Source organism: Schistocerca serialis, chromosome 1, assembly GCF_023864345.2.
Source record: "Schistocerca serialis cubense isolate TAMUIC-IGC-003099 chromosome 1, iqSchSeri2.2, whole genome shotgun sequence".
NCBI classification, from domain to species: domain Eukaryota; kingdom Metazoa; phylum Arthropoda; class Insecta; order Orthoptera; family Acrididae; genus Schistocerca; species Schistocerca serialis.
Genome location: NC_064638.1, coordinates 214,670,275 through 214,685,976, shown reverse-complemented (window position 1 = coordinate 214,685,976; position 15,702 = coordinate 214,670,275). Strand labels below are relative to the sequence as shown.

Here is a 15,702-nt window from a genome sequence, read left to right as displayed (position 1 = left end):
TTAGGGGGGACTGGGCAAAGTTGTCTCACGGGTTGGTTGTCTCAGTTCTCAGCTGCTGCTGTTGCCGCCTAGCGGTGTACACCCAACCTTGAGTACGATGACAACTGTCTCAGTGGGGTGCGCGTAGTTTCTAGTTCCCAGCGCAAGTACGAAAGTCTCCTGAACTAGTTTGGTGTTTTTGGGTTTTTTGCTGTTCTTTTATCGGTATAATCAACTGTCATTTATCCATTATTCAATCAAGTCCAGCCCAACTATTACTTTATAGAAATTTTTCAATGTAATTTTGTATGACAATTGAAATTAGGATTAAGGTATGTTTGTCCAGCTGGGTTGCCCCCAAAAATGTTTGGAATGCTTGTCAGACGTGTCAGCCTACACCAGCAGGTTCGGTTGGTAGTTTTTTTTTCAATTTTTTCGGATAAAACGCATGAGAAATGAAAAAAGACAAATCGAGGATAAACTGCTGCAGAATATTTCAGGTAAAACGCTTGAGAAATCATAAAAAAAGACAAATCGAGGACAGACTGCTGCAGACACCATTCTTACTCCACTGAAGACCGTAAAGAAACAAGGATTAAAAATTCGTAAAGCATCAGAGAATCGAATTTGTTACCGAACGGTAGCGAGATTTTCTGAGCTATGAAATAAAAAAAGACAAATCGAGGATAAACTGCTGCAGAATATGTTGTGTCGGTATCTGGGCCGACACCGTGAAGTTGAGATGGCTGAAAATGCACGCAAGACTAAAGCAGACGGGCGTGAAGTACTGGAACAGGCTACGTAATTAATGTTAGGAAGAAAAGTACGGAGCAGGTTTAATACTTAACTTTAATATCATGGTGGTACATCGATCTTGAATACTCGTAAGCTATAGGCACTGATACAAATGGCGCCTTGCTAGTTCGTAGCCATTAACTTAGCTGATGGCTATTCTGTCTCTCGGCTAATGAGAGAGAAAAGGCTTCGTACATCTGGTCGTTAGCTAGGTTCTCGTACAACTGGGGCGAGTGCTCTCTCGTATCACGAGACCTGCCTTGGTGGTGGCGCTAGGTCTGCGATTACACAGTGGCGACACGCGGGTCCGACATGTACTAAATGGACCGCGGCCGATTTAAGCTACCACCTAGCAAGTGTGGTGTCTGGCGGTGACACCACAGAATATTTCAGGTAAAACGCTTGAGAAATCATAAAAAAAGACAAATCGAGGACAGACTGCTGCAGACACCATGCTTACTCCATTGAAGACCGTAAAGAAACAAGGATTAAAAATTCGTAAAGCATCAGAGAATCGAATTTGTTACCGAACGGTAGCGAGATTTTCTGAGCTATATCTCCAAGACGAAACTGACGATATAATGATAGTTCGGCCTGCTGACAAAGTTGCTTGTTGTCAGGATACAGAAGTTTTTCTGACGACGACGACCATGACGACTAATAAAACAATGCACTGATGAGCCACAACATTATGAGCACTGCCCACCGCGATGTTATATGCTGCATTTAGGCGCTGAGGCCACGTGACGAGGTAAGAGTATATGAGCGGAGCAGAGACGAATTGGAAATCATTCTAGCGACAATAAGAGGCACAAATGCTCAAATCTACTGACTTCAACGACTCTGACGAAAGCCAGATTGTTGCGGCCCCGTGCCTGTGAGCGAGCACCTCGTAAACGGTGAAGCTTACTGGATTTCGCGTGCTACTGTCGTGACCGTCTATGGAAAGTGGTTAAGAATGCTGAAACCACTTGTAGGTGCGAAGAAGTTGGATGTCCGTATCTCATCACAGAACATATGGATTGGAGGCTTCCCGCCCTCTAAAGTAGGATAGGCGGCGATCTGTGGCAGATCTGATGACAGAAAACGGTGCTGGAACAGCCACAACTGTTTTGAAGCACACAGTTCAGCGCACAGTGTCGAACACTGTGTTCATCTACATCTACATCTACATCTACATCCATACTCCGCAAGCCACCTGACGGTGTGTGGCGGAGGGTACCTTGAGTACCTCTATCGGTTCTCCCATCTATTCCATTCTCGTATTGTTCGTGGAAAGAAGGATTGTCGGTATGCCTCTGTGTGGGCTCTAATCTCTCTGATTTTATCCTCATGGTCTCTTCGCGAGATATACGTAGGAGGGAGCAATATACTGCTTGACTCTTCGGTGAAGGTATGTTCTCGAAACTTTGACAAAAGCCCGTACCGAGCTACTGAGCGTCTCTCCTGCAGAGTCTTCCACTGGAGTTTATCTATCATCTCCGTAACGCTTTCGCGATTACTAAATGATCCTGTAACGAAGCGTGCTGCTCTCCGTTGGATCTTCTCTATATCTTCTATCAACCCTGCCTGGTACGGATCCCACACTGCTGAGCAGTATTCAAGCAGTGGGCGAACAAGCGTACTGTAACCTACTTCCTTTGTTTTCAGATTGCATTTCCTTAGGATTCTTCCAATGAATCTCAGTCTGGCATCTGCTTTACCGACGATCAACATTATATGATCATTCCATTTTAAATCACTCCTAATGCGTACTCCCAGATAATTTATGGTATTAACTGCTTCCAGTTGCTGACCTGCTATTTTGTAGCTAAATGATAAAGGATCTATCTTTCTGTGTATTCGCAGCACATTACACTTGTCTACATTGAGATTCAATTGCCATTCCCTGCACCATGCGTCAATTCGCTGCAGATCCTCATGCATTTCAGTACAATTTTCCATTGTTACAACCTCTCGATACACCACAGCATCATCTGCAAAAAGCCTCAGTGAACTTCCGATGTCATCCACAAGGTCATTTATGTATATTGTGAATAGCAACGGTCCTATGACACTACCCTGCGGCACACCTGAAATCACTCTTACTTCGGAAGACTTCTCTCCATTGAGAATGACATGCTGCGTCCTGTTATCTAGGAACTCCTCAATCCAATCACACAATTGGTCTGATAGTCCATATGCTCTTACTTTGTTCATTAAACGACTGTGGGGAACCGTATGGAACGCCTTGCGGAAGTCAAGAAACACGGCATCTACCTGTGAACCCGTATCTATGGCCCTCTGAGTCTCGTGGACGAATAGCGCTAGCTGGGTTTCACATGACCGTCTTTTTCGAAACCCATGCTGATTCCTACAGAGTAGATTTCTAGTCTCCAGAAAAGTCATTCTACTCGAACACAATACGTGTTCCAAAATTCTACAACTGATTGACGTTAGAGATATAGGTCTGTAGTTCTGCACATCTGCTCGACGTCCCTTCTTGAAAACGGGGATGACCTGTGCCCTTTTCCAATCCTTTGGAACGCTACGCTCTTCTAGAGACCTACGGTACACCGCTGCAAGAAGGGGGGCAAGTTCCTTCGCGTACTCTGTGTAAATTTGAACTGGTATCCCATCAGCAGCAAAGAACCTTCCCATGTTCAAAAAATGGCTCTAAGCACTATGGGACTTAATATCTGAGGTCATGAGTCCCCTAGAACTTAGAACTACTTAAACCTAACTAACCTAAGGACATCACATACATCCATGCCCGAGGCAGAATTCGAAACTTCGACTGTAGCAGCAGCGCAGTTCCTGACTGAAGCGCCTAGAACCTCTCTGCCACACAGGCCGGCCTTCCCATGTTCTCCCAACAACATCGTCAGTTATGCTGTGGCACGGGATCATCGCTATTGGACCGCAGATTAATGGAATCGCGTCGTCTGATCGAATGAATCCAGTTTATTGTTAAACCAGGTCGGTGGCTGTGTACAGATACGCAGTCATCCTAACAAACGGCGCCACGAAACATTCAATGCGCCACGGACGCAGGCCGGTGAGAGCGGTATTGTAGGGAGGAAATTCACCAGGGCTTCAATAGGATCTGGGGTATTAATCGTAGGCACCATTGCAGTTGTGGACTACGAGAACATTATCGGGGACCACCCGTGACCCGTTACGCTTGATGTCTTCCCCTACCGCGGTGGCATCTTCCAGAAGGAAGACGTCATTGTCGCAAGGCCTGAATCGTGCTGCAGTGGTCTTGGCCATCAAGTTCAGCTTATCTGAATACGCTGAAATCCAGCTGGGACGCTGTCGGGTGCCAACTCCAAGGCCTACAGCAAAATGTCCGTAATTTACAAGAAGTGTGTAACCTGTGCATCGGCATATGGTGCCACAAACCTCTGAATACATAAGAAGTACCTGTCTAATCCATGTAACACAGAATCACTGCTGAATTGCGCTCCAGATGTGGACCAACATGCTTTTAAGTATGAGCTTATAATGTTTTGACTAATCATTGTCTGTTTCCAAGCTGCCATTGCGTTCTAAAAGTTGATGTTGAAATAAATCAATACTTAGGCATACCATATTTGTCAGGTATACTTTGTTAACTGTCCTAAGGCTTGTAGCGAAATTACGGACAGAAGTTGAACTGACAATCGTGAGTTAAAGAAAATGGGAAGGTGTTAAGGAAAAGGCGAAGGGTCGGACCCTCAAATCAACTGGTTGTTATTTCATGCAAATAACAATTTATTAACAAGTTAAAATTTAACTTAAAATCAAAGAAATAGATACTGCAATCCAAATGCTTTTAATAATTAAAATAAAAGGGCCAGCTATGCAATTGTTCTGGTGAAATTTGAAATTTAAATCGTAAGGCCACAGTTTGGGGAAATAAAACATGCTAATATTAATAAGAATAAGAAAAGGGTCAGCTACGTAAAAGATTAGGTCAAATTTGCAGTGTAAATCTTAAGGCCGCAGTTTGGAGAAATGTCACTACAAGGTTACTCTTTTCAGACTACTGTCGTAAAACGAAGCCACACTTAATACTCATCTTGAATGAGGTATCGGAGCTGCCTGGATGCCAGAGGTGCCTTGAAGTGGTAATTTTTAAACAAACAGTCGGAAGGCGTGTCCGACAGATCGGCCCCTGGAGAAGCAGATGAATCAGGCTGCGAGCAACGTGAAGTGGCAGTCCAGACAACCCGATAGATTGCGGTGTCACTAACCAACGATGAGACGGCCACCAAGTTCCCCCTTTCCGCTGCCAGAGGTCCACACTAGTAGGCGGACGCGACGAAGGCAGTCCCCACCAACCGACCGACACCACCCACACATCACTCGTCTCGCAGCCAATTTCCTGTGTCCGACGGATGCGGCTTTCGCAGACCAACTTCGCTCAAACAGCCCAATTCAGCTCTCGCTTAGGAATCCGATGTCACAAACAGCTCGGCTCTAACCGTCCAACACCCTGTCTCAGACCAATTGTCTTCCCACCCAGAGACACTCCACACCGCCAGCACTTCCTCCCAGCCAGACGTCGACCAAAGATGCTCAATGAACAAATAATAAACCGATAGCAAACTCGAGCCAGTGGCGCCAGACAAGACCAAAGCGAAATAAAATATGAGCCACGGCTCAGAAGTAACTTCCGAAAAATGGATACAGCAGTTAATACAGATTCAGCTGCTACGAGAAATCTGGAATAATTAGCTAAAAATTCAAATGAAAAATTACAATTAACTCTCGGAAAACAGCGATAACGCAGGAAGTAAGAAAGACAATAAAAACTATAAGGAATGAAAAATCTGAGTGACTGAAGAACTAAATGAATATTATTGTTTAGTTGGTCTTGAACCATCTCCTGACAGTAAAGCTAAGGAAATACCGATACACCGTATAGAATACAAGAAGCAGGCACACGAAATATTTGTTCCAGGACGAAATAACTCAAATACATGTCAAAGGTGAATGTGCACTCCGAAGTGATTAGACTAAGATAAAACGTCTACTTAAATACTAGATAGTGTCTAAAACGATCTTAAATACATATTAGCACTTCAGTAAATTCGGTGTGGTTTGTGGGAAGTTATAGCAAAAGATGTATATTACAAGACAGGCTCATAGTGGCCCCGGATCGAATCCGCCCAGCGGATTAACGACGAGGGCCGCTGTGGCGGTCAGCCTGGATGTGGTTTTTAGGCAGTTTTCCACATCCTGCTGGGTGAATATTGGGCTGGTCCTCACGTTCCACCTCAGTTACAAGCGTCGCAGACATTTGAAACACGTTCGCACTATTTGACGATTTACACCTGATGCTGACAGCTGGGGTACACTGATCCCATCCCTGGGGGTACGGGGTTGTGGCAGGAAGGGCATCTGGCCACCCCTAAAACTAACCTTGCCAAATCCGTTGTAACCACACCGACCCTGCGATCACTATGGGACTATGGCGTAAGCGAAAGGAAGAAAGAAACAGGCTCAATGTGGAAATGGAAACTATAACCATTGTTCAAAAATTAAAATCTTTAAATGAGACAAATTGCTCCTGTTTCGCCTCCTTCTCGTCTTATGTTTCAATGCAAAATAAACTTCCACTTGTGGTTCATGAATCTTTCTTGGTGCGTAACAAGCTGAACCAATTTTATCAATGCAAGTCGGTAAAGATAGCTTTCTGAGTAACATTATGTCTTATCTATGCTCGTCATTTCTTTTCATAATTTCCCTCAACTTCTCTGCCTTTGATACATCTCTTGACAAACTTCCTACTTCTGTCCTGGAAAAAACTTTGTGGTGCCTGCACAACCCCTTCATCCGACAATACTTGCCTCCACGCAGGTGAAAGTTCACTAGCAGGTCAAGTCCTTACGGCGGTTGATACGGCAAATGTCAAACAACATTTTGAGGGAACTGGATAACTTTGAAACGCTTCTCGCTCCTCTTCATTTCGATTTTTGTTTCATATTAAGCACTGTCTCACAGTAGTTGCAATTATTCACTGTTTGAACCTTAGGAGAATGATGAATTCGCAGTGGACTCGAATCACTCTCAGTCTACTGTCCTTAAGAAGCTTGGATCTTCAACTTTTTGCTACAAGTAAAGATGAACGTTACCATACCATGCTCTGCCGCTTACTCTTTGAATCGTACGTCTTATCAAGGGCTGGCATGCGACATAGTAATATTTCTTCCCCCGCTTCAGGACGCCTTAATATGCTTTCGACTCTTCCGAACATACCTGTCCATGGAAAAACGCTACTTTGCCGCGGAAATAATTACTGACTACTTACTTCGTACCACTGACGATTCCTGAAGATAGTCCATGATGTTTGATACCGGATTACGATACAAAAAATTTTCTTGTTTCATATGAGAAAACATTTACTGTTCTTGTTTGTGTATGTTTCGCAGCTGATACAGTACCCAAACGACCACAGACATTCTGTTAGTTTAGGGATTCATCGATTTAAAATGCTGAATCGTGGTTAATTTACGTTCGTGCGCAATATTCACTCAGTTCTCTCGATGCTCATGTCCCTTGGTGACGTAGGTGGCCCATCGGTACGCTCTTCCTCACAGACAGATACACGACCACAATTTAAACGATATATTCAATCGTAAATGTGTCATTCCCTGTAGGAGCTGTCACCACACTTCAGCCGATTTTTCCGATTCTGCAGCTTCACACCCTTCTGAATATAGAAAGCAAATCCTTCCCCTCGTTTATCTAAGGTGCGAACGGAAAGTGGGACCCCCAAAACAAGTTACACCAAAATCACTAGAATGATTATTCACAGAAGCAACATAACCACCGCTAGGGACGATTCGACACCATTTCACAAGACAAGCGACACATCCTGCGCGCAACTCCCTGCACCCCTCAAACTCAAGCATTAGTTGCTTTACCATGAATTTTAAAATTTTTAACTTTTATTATAAGAAACGTAGAATTACACACAAGGCACAGAACGAAATTCATATTTTTCACGCTGCAACAGATATTTTGACACGGTACCTAGGGGAAAAAGGCAGATATCCGCACGCAGTGTATTAACGTTTCTATATAGTGTCTGTGAATGAATAGTTACATAGTAAGGAATCAATGGTGGAGACTACTGTTTTTCCCTCATTACGAAACGTTCTACTGATTGTGACATTAAAGAGTTACGCTAATGGAATTCAACTCTTCTTATAAAATGTGAATTTTTTTTAGTAACAAGAAAATAAATTTGGCAGCAGCTAAATAAAATAAGTGCTTGGGTGCACCAGCAGTAGCTTAGTTCATGAAGAGACAGTTATACGGAGATTCTTAGCTAATCTCATAGTATTTCTATTTAGAGAACTAACAATTTACATGATTTTTCGCTGTATGCAGAAGATGTCGCACGGTAAGAAAAACTTTCATAGCTTAGATAATTTTTTTCTACTAGTTTTACTTTGCTTTGCTTTTCCCATAATCATGAACCCCATGGAGGGTACTGCCAAAGCGAAGGTGACCATGTGGAAAAGAACGAGTAACCAACGAGAGGAGAAAGTACTACCAATTCGAGCATGGAATGTCAGAAGCATGAATATGGTAGGAAAATTAGAAACTCTGAAAACGGAAACACAAAGGCTCAATCTAGATGCAATACGGGTAATTGAAGTGAAATGGAAAAAAGGTAAGCATTTCTGGTCAGTTGAGTATAGGGTGATATCAACAGTAGCAGAAACTAGTATAACGGGAATAATATTAGTTATGAATAGGCAGGTACGGCAGAGAGTGTGTTACAGCGAAAAGTTTAGTGATAGGGTGATTATTATCAGAATCGACAGGAAACCAACACCGTCAACGAAAGCTCAAGTATACAACCTGAAGATGAAGAGATAGGAAAAATAATATGAGTATATTCAGAGAGTAATGCAGTACGTAAAGGGAAATGAAAATCTTATAATCATGGGGGACTGGAATGCTGTTGTAGGGGAAGAGTAGAAGAAAGGCTTAGAGGCGGATATGGGCTTGGAACATCTCAACTGATCAGAAATGCTTATCTTCTTTCGATTACACTTCACTGACCCGTGTTGCATCTAGATTGATCCCATGTATTTCTCTTTTCAGGTTCTTTTTTTTTTTTTTTTTTAGTTTCCCTACCACGTTCAAGCCTCTGACATTCTAAGCCCCGATTCGCAGAACGTTATCCTTTCGCTAATTATTCGATATTTTTGTTGTCGTCACCTCCCCCTTGGTGTCCTCTCCCGGAGATCTGAATGGGGAAATATTCGGGTATCTTTTGCTAATGGAGAAATCATCATGAGACTTTTTCAGTTACAGGCCATATGTCCTGTGGATAGATGTTACTTGTCTTTAACGCATTCCAATGACCAGAGTCGAAAGTAGGACTCTCTGAGTCTGGATGGAGCGTCAGGCGATTGCGTTCAATGGGTGGGCTCGAGCTTGCTGATCCAGTTTGAAGACCGAAACCACCAGGCTTTGCTGGAAACTTGTAGAGCAGCGGTGTCACCTAACTGATGCACTGCTCAGTGAGGCTGCAGCTGCTTGCCCCTGCATTAAACCGAGACTGACGCAGAGTCTTCACTAGCTGAGTGCACGACACCGACTGAGTGCAGCGAGATGGCGTATAAAACTGCTCTTGCATAGTATGTTGCGACAGGAACTCGTTGCCCTTCACGTAGCCGGCTGTGAAATGTTGCTTTGTGCTAGAGTGTTAAAAACTTTCGTTTTATTTGAAAATCGGTAAGAGTTTTCTCATAAAAATTCTGAGGTATTAGTTTTCAGCAACAAACTCGTTTGATTGTCCCCCATTTAGACTGTACCTGAATAGGCGTACGAACAGAACTGCAGAGTGTTCGTCAACTCGTAAACTGATGAGTGTCAGATCATACACTTTTGCCACAGACAATCTTGAACGTCGTCTATAAACAGTTCTACGACGCACAGCCTACACTTTACACTTAACACAAACGGAGCGAGGTGGCGCAGTGATTAGCATACTGGAATAGCATTCGGGAGGACTACGTAAACTTGCAGCTTCAAGCCCCAAGGCCGCACGTACAGTAGTATCGCTGTGGCGCAGACAGTGGAAAGTAGCAGTCCTTCGGCCGCGATGGAGAAGGCACCCCTCCCCGCGATACCACGAACTACGGCGGAACGCGGCCCACAAGCACACCTGCGAAAGCACAGCCGCCGACTGCAGACCGTCAAGTGCTCCGCGCTCCCCACGAGCCTTCCAGCGTAGAAGCACTTGTCTCGTTGGCGGACTGCCTAAGAGAACAAGCTCGTCAGTGACCTTTTAGGAGCCACCCACGAACGCCCTCTACGCAAAGATTCATTAGACACTAACGAACTAGGTTAATTCGCGACACGGCTCAGCTTGCTCACCTTAAACTCGACCCCTAGCGTAATGTTTACAAAATGCACAAAATCAAAACTGGTCATTATCACCTACTTTCACTTGGCTGAGGTACATCCTTTGGCAAAGACCTGTCTCCACACCTCGAACGTAGAGTGAAAAGGGTTGGCACCTCTAAGACGCGCATTTAACATGTAAGGCAAGGTGCCTGCTTGCTCATTGCCTTGCTTCCAACGTCACGACCCTCAAGGTTTCTAATGGAAACTATGTCTCCCACCTTCATCTTCACAGGCAACCAACCATTGTTGACAGTCCTGATACTCTTTCATGGCTCCTTTCTATGTTATCCCTTGCCCTGTTCCAGTTATCTTTGACAGACTAAGCAGACACTTTTTTCAGCAACAAATATGAAAGTGATAATAGGTTGATTAAAGTGAAGTTCAAAGGATAGGGAAGAGTTACCGTAGACGCTCGATGAGATTCCTGTTATGCAGAACTGAATTCCAAAGTAGTCAATGACAAGGAGCTATCCATCTTAGCCTGGGCTTCCATGTGATATACAGTCGGTACCACCTGACATTCTGTTACATCTTTCCGCAAAGTAGGGTGTTGTCGTTAACATACTTACTTCCATGTTGAAACCAATAATTTCGGCACTCCCTGGAAGTAAATGCTGGCGCATTATCGATCACCAGAACATCGGGAGGAACAAACAGTAAAAAAATGTTACCCAGGTTCTTAATACTGCCACACATTGTCGCCCCTTTACTGGGCAGTAACCACACAAATGGGGAAAGGGATCGACAGCCACAATGATGTATCTGTGACCTGCTTGACTGCGAGACAGTGGTCGTGTATGAGCAATGAATATACGCTCCATTTGCCGCTTGGGTCAGGTGGACTGGAGCAAGCCCCTTTGTCACAATTAGGCTTAGCAATCTTACAGTCCCGGTACTGACCCACGATTTTCCACACATGGTTACACAGAGGGAGTGATATTAATGATTCCGTGATCTCATGTATTGTCTTATAAATACGTAAATGCCCCCTAAAATCGACTCTTGATAGTATTGGAACACAGTTGTGACCAGCGCCCTTGGCAAGAAAATTTTTAATTGTTCGTCCTGTTGAGTACGCAAACAAAGGATACCATTCCTCGGTTGATAACATGGTATATGTTCACCAGATTTTAGGTGACCTTTCACAAACCCGATCTCTGGATCCTGCTCCTGCTGTTCCGCCAAGTCACCCAACAGGGTCGGCAGATCGGTAGCACTGCACGAACACCCTCTCCCCCGCCTGGGTCGCTCAGAAGAAGAGGACTCTTCAGCGACTAAGGGCGTCTGCCACAGCCCTCTGTCATCCTCTAATGTACTTGACGGAGAACTTTCAGCGCCGAGTTTCGGACTACCCAATGGACGATACGCCCGGCTTTGTGAGGACTTGAGACTACCCACGCGAGGGCTAAGTTGTGCATTGCGAGGGTAAATTCACGACTAATGAGGTAGAACAACACTGAGAATGCCTTAAGGTGATAGGTGGAGTTAACGGTATCGAGGCTTAGGCGATGGGTCGACGTTCTCCGATGCTTTAATGTAAGAATTTGGCTGCAACCCCGGAGTTGGACGCATCAGTCCGGACAGTAAAAGGGTGGTCAAAATTTGAGACAGTCAACAGCGTTACTTAACGTGGTCTTCAGGCCATCAAAAGTTGCTTGCTGGCTCTCAGTCCATTTAAAAGGTTGTCCCTTTCGATGTACAAATTCAAAGAAGCGACAGGTTCCGCGAAACTAGAACGTATGACATGTTTATCATGCCCATGAATCGGAATATTCTTCTCTTGGTCTTATGTGGTCGGAAATTACGTTTAGCCCGAGTTCATGAGTGATGAACCTTTACCCGGTTGACTGAAACTGAATGCTAGAAAACGGTTTCTTCCGTTAACCTCGGAAGTATTCACTGTAAATTCCGCTTCCCTGAGCGTGACCGAAGCCCTACTGCAGATAAAGACATCGTCCACGTAATTATACACCATTTGTACTTAATATTACCCAACACTGAATAGAGAAGCCTAGATACAGTGGCTGCTACGGTTGATAACCCGAAAGGCACTTTGTTGAGCGCACGGAAGTTACAATCCGTGGCAAGTGCCATGGGCGCCTTGAATTCTTCTGCAAGGGGGATCTGGTAATCTTGATGCAGGCCCAGCACGGTAAAAATTCCGAGTTCCAGCGAGGCAAGTAAAAGAATAACGTAAGTCAAGCGAGGGTACTAACTCGAAAAATGCCAAAAAATTCAAAACCCATTAATGAACCACTGGACTGAACCCGTTTACATTATTTTTGCTATCAAAAATGTAAGTAGCCAGAAGGGGAAGTAGAAGGGAAGATGACGCCCTCATTCATCATGTTCAAGATTATCTCCATGAACACTTTCATTTTCGGGGGATGACAGCCTGCAAGATGATTGTCTGACTGGTGCTTTATACGTCAAGTGGATAAAACACTGTTTTATTGGTGACACCTGTTTTATACACCAAAACACCCGAAAAGTGTTGCAACAACCAGAGTAACTCTTGAGCTTCTTTCGAACAAGCTGTCCACATCAAAGCCAGCAAGACCCCCTGATATAGAGCAAAAACCGGAAAAATCACCGTGTCAACACAAATGGAACTTTATCGAAGGACAAAATTTGAAATAGAAAACCCCATGAGAATAATCGAGACTAACCAAGCGTTTTTCACGATTCGCAGCCTAACAAAAATCAGTACTCAAACCTTTCAATACTAACACTTCCAAGCGCCAGAAAACCTTCAGTCCTAGGAAACGCCTGCGACGACCCTGTTGGAACTAACTGTTGACTTTTAACAGCAATTCAAGTATGCATGACGGATTGTAATTTAGGAAATTTATAACTTGTTCGGTAGCTAAGATACGATTTATGCTTCAGTAATGGAACGTATTGCCTGAGTCTAATAATGCACATACTGGTTAATGACAGACTAGCACACACAAAGGGTAAAGAATTACTAGTAATTCCACCAACCTTACTACGGGCCCTCGAAAATTAAAGATATAGAAACCGCCTACAGTTATTGAAGCGGCATCGGTCCGACTGTGTCTTCCGTCGAATTTGACAGTCGCGAGCAATGTGACTGGGTTGTCCACAGTGATAACATCTCTTAACGCGGCTGACATCGCAAAAGCGAACGTCCTTGGGAGCAGAATCGTCACTCAGGATAACAAGGTTCTTCACAGCATGCCCAAATGTCGGCTTACGTAATTCCTTATACACAGCTGACCAAACGATATCAACCGCTAGAGGTGGATGGTTTCTCTACCACCAGAACAAGAAAGCTTCTGTGATATACTGGTCGCTACTTCCAACTCTAACAGGCAAGGGCGACGGTCAGAACCTCTCATATATTCCGTCAAAGGCTCTCCCTGATATTCTTGCTCCTAGGTGACAACTTCTCCCTCAGAACCCTGTTGCACAACTCCACCAGACTACCCGTGTCTGATAGCACAACACTAACCCTATCGCCCAACGAACTCAGACAGTGGGTATAAAATTTGAAATACTGTCACCCACGGACTCTAAACACATAAGCCTGCCTCTGAATACCACAAAATCACAAAAATGTCACCAATTGGTACACTGTATCAATAGTAAAGTATTCCAAGTCTTTCTATATACTCAAAAGGGTGTTAGGTAACTTTGCAAACTGACGTAACTCAAAATCTGCACTTTATCTTCCTGCACTAGAGGAATCTTCTGAATTTTATAACAACGGTGTGCCGTCCTGTGTACCGTCACCTAACTTCCCGAACCATTCTAAGGTAATGAAGTTTATGTGCAACAGCAAGATTACTTTAATTCATTAACCTTAGCCGCTGCTTGCAGCTCTGTAGCTATCCGCTCTAGATAGCACAAAACGGTTGAAAGAATGGGTCATTTGACACTGCAATCGATATATTATGGGTGGACGGAAGTGGCAACTATCTCCTAAGAAGGCGATATTATTCTCAACATCAGACAGAGAAAGCGCTCGAGGGCACCACTCTCTGAAACAAACCGTTTCCCAGTCACACGGAAGTGCGGCTGTGCCACGGAGACGTGTACCCAATTCTGCTTCCTCGCCTCCCTCCACCAGACACCAAACGCGTGTGTATTGTGTATCAAGCCAGGGATCTCGATACGACGGAGACGTTTCGTCCAGTCGTAGACCTCAGTGGTTCACAACCCCACAACAGGCCACAGTAGCCCACCCATTACACCGTCACCCCGCACCGAAACCAGGATTATTGTGCAGTTCGGCCCCCAGTGGACAACGCCCCCTCCCCCCTCCCCCCTCGAGAGAGTGTTTGTGCAGCAATTACCAACATAGCGTAACTGAGGCGGGATAAGGGGTACCAGCCCGCATTCACCGAGGCAGATGGAAAACCACCTGAAAAACCATCAAAAGGCTGCCCGGGACGCCGGACCTCGACACTTGTCCGCTGGGCGGATTCGTGTCGGGGAGCGGCATGCTATCCCGCTCGGGAAGCAGCGCTTTATACCGCGCGGATAGCGGGCGGGCGTCCCCGAACGCGTAGTTCATATTGTAGCAGTCCCTTCTTCAAACAGCCGATCCCCACCACTGATCGAAATTCTATATTGCCTCCAAGAGCGCCTGCAAATTACGATACTAGAGGATTCTGACAAGAAAAGAAGAAAAAGAGTTTTACTAAAATTGCTATCAGTAACAAATAGGTAACGAAAGAAGTTGAATGACAAGCCCTACCCCATAGCAAATCACTCTTTGGCTGCAAGGAAGGAGAGGGAAAGCCTGGGCAAATGTGAATCGAATATCATTCGTTAATGCACTTTTGAATTACAGTTTATTATGATTACAAAATTCCAGATACATAAGCAAATTTAAACGGGTGGTCCACAAAACCAAAATGCTTTAGTTAACAAATTTTTAAATTAAGAGCACTTCAAGGCAGAGATGTATGTACCAGGAAATTTACCGAATATTCTTTACACTGATGAGAATTTGAGAGAAAAATTACGTAATCGTAAAGATATACGCATTGAATGAAATCGAACAGCTCTTCAAAACTATTAGTAGTGCGTGCAATTCTGTACACAACCTCAAAGTAACATCCAACTGAACCTCAACTGGGCACTTTCAGTGACATTTGAACTAATTTAATAAGGAATGATTTAAGAAAAGGCGTACACAATAACTGTATTAAGAGGAGGAGAAGATTAGTGTTTAACGTCCCGTCGACACCGAGGTCATTAGAGACGGAGCCCAACATCGGGTGAGGAAAGGATGGTGAAGGAAATCGGCCGTGCCTCTTCAAAGGAACCATCGCGGCATTTGCCTGAAGCCATTTAGGGAAATCACGGAAAACCTAAATCAGGATGGCCGTAGACGGGATTGAACCGTCGTCCCCCCGAATGCGAGTCCAGTATGCTATCCACTGCGCCACCTCGCTCGGTTCTGTAATAAGAAATCGGAAGGGGGACACTTTCATGTGCACGGCAATTGTAATAAAAAATTTGGTGGCGAAACTTTTACAAAATATTAGGAGAATCCTTTTG

The 15,702-nt window shown here is 44.4% G+C and overlaps 1 protein-coding gene across 1 annotated transcript in view; it reads left to right on the top strand.

The window, feature by feature from the left end:
- The window catches only part of LOC126460424 (protein sidekick-2-like), a 1,057,356-nt gene that overhangs the window by 444,584 nt on the left and 597,070 nt on the right, over positions 1 to 15,702 (top strand). The window lies entirely within an intron of this gene.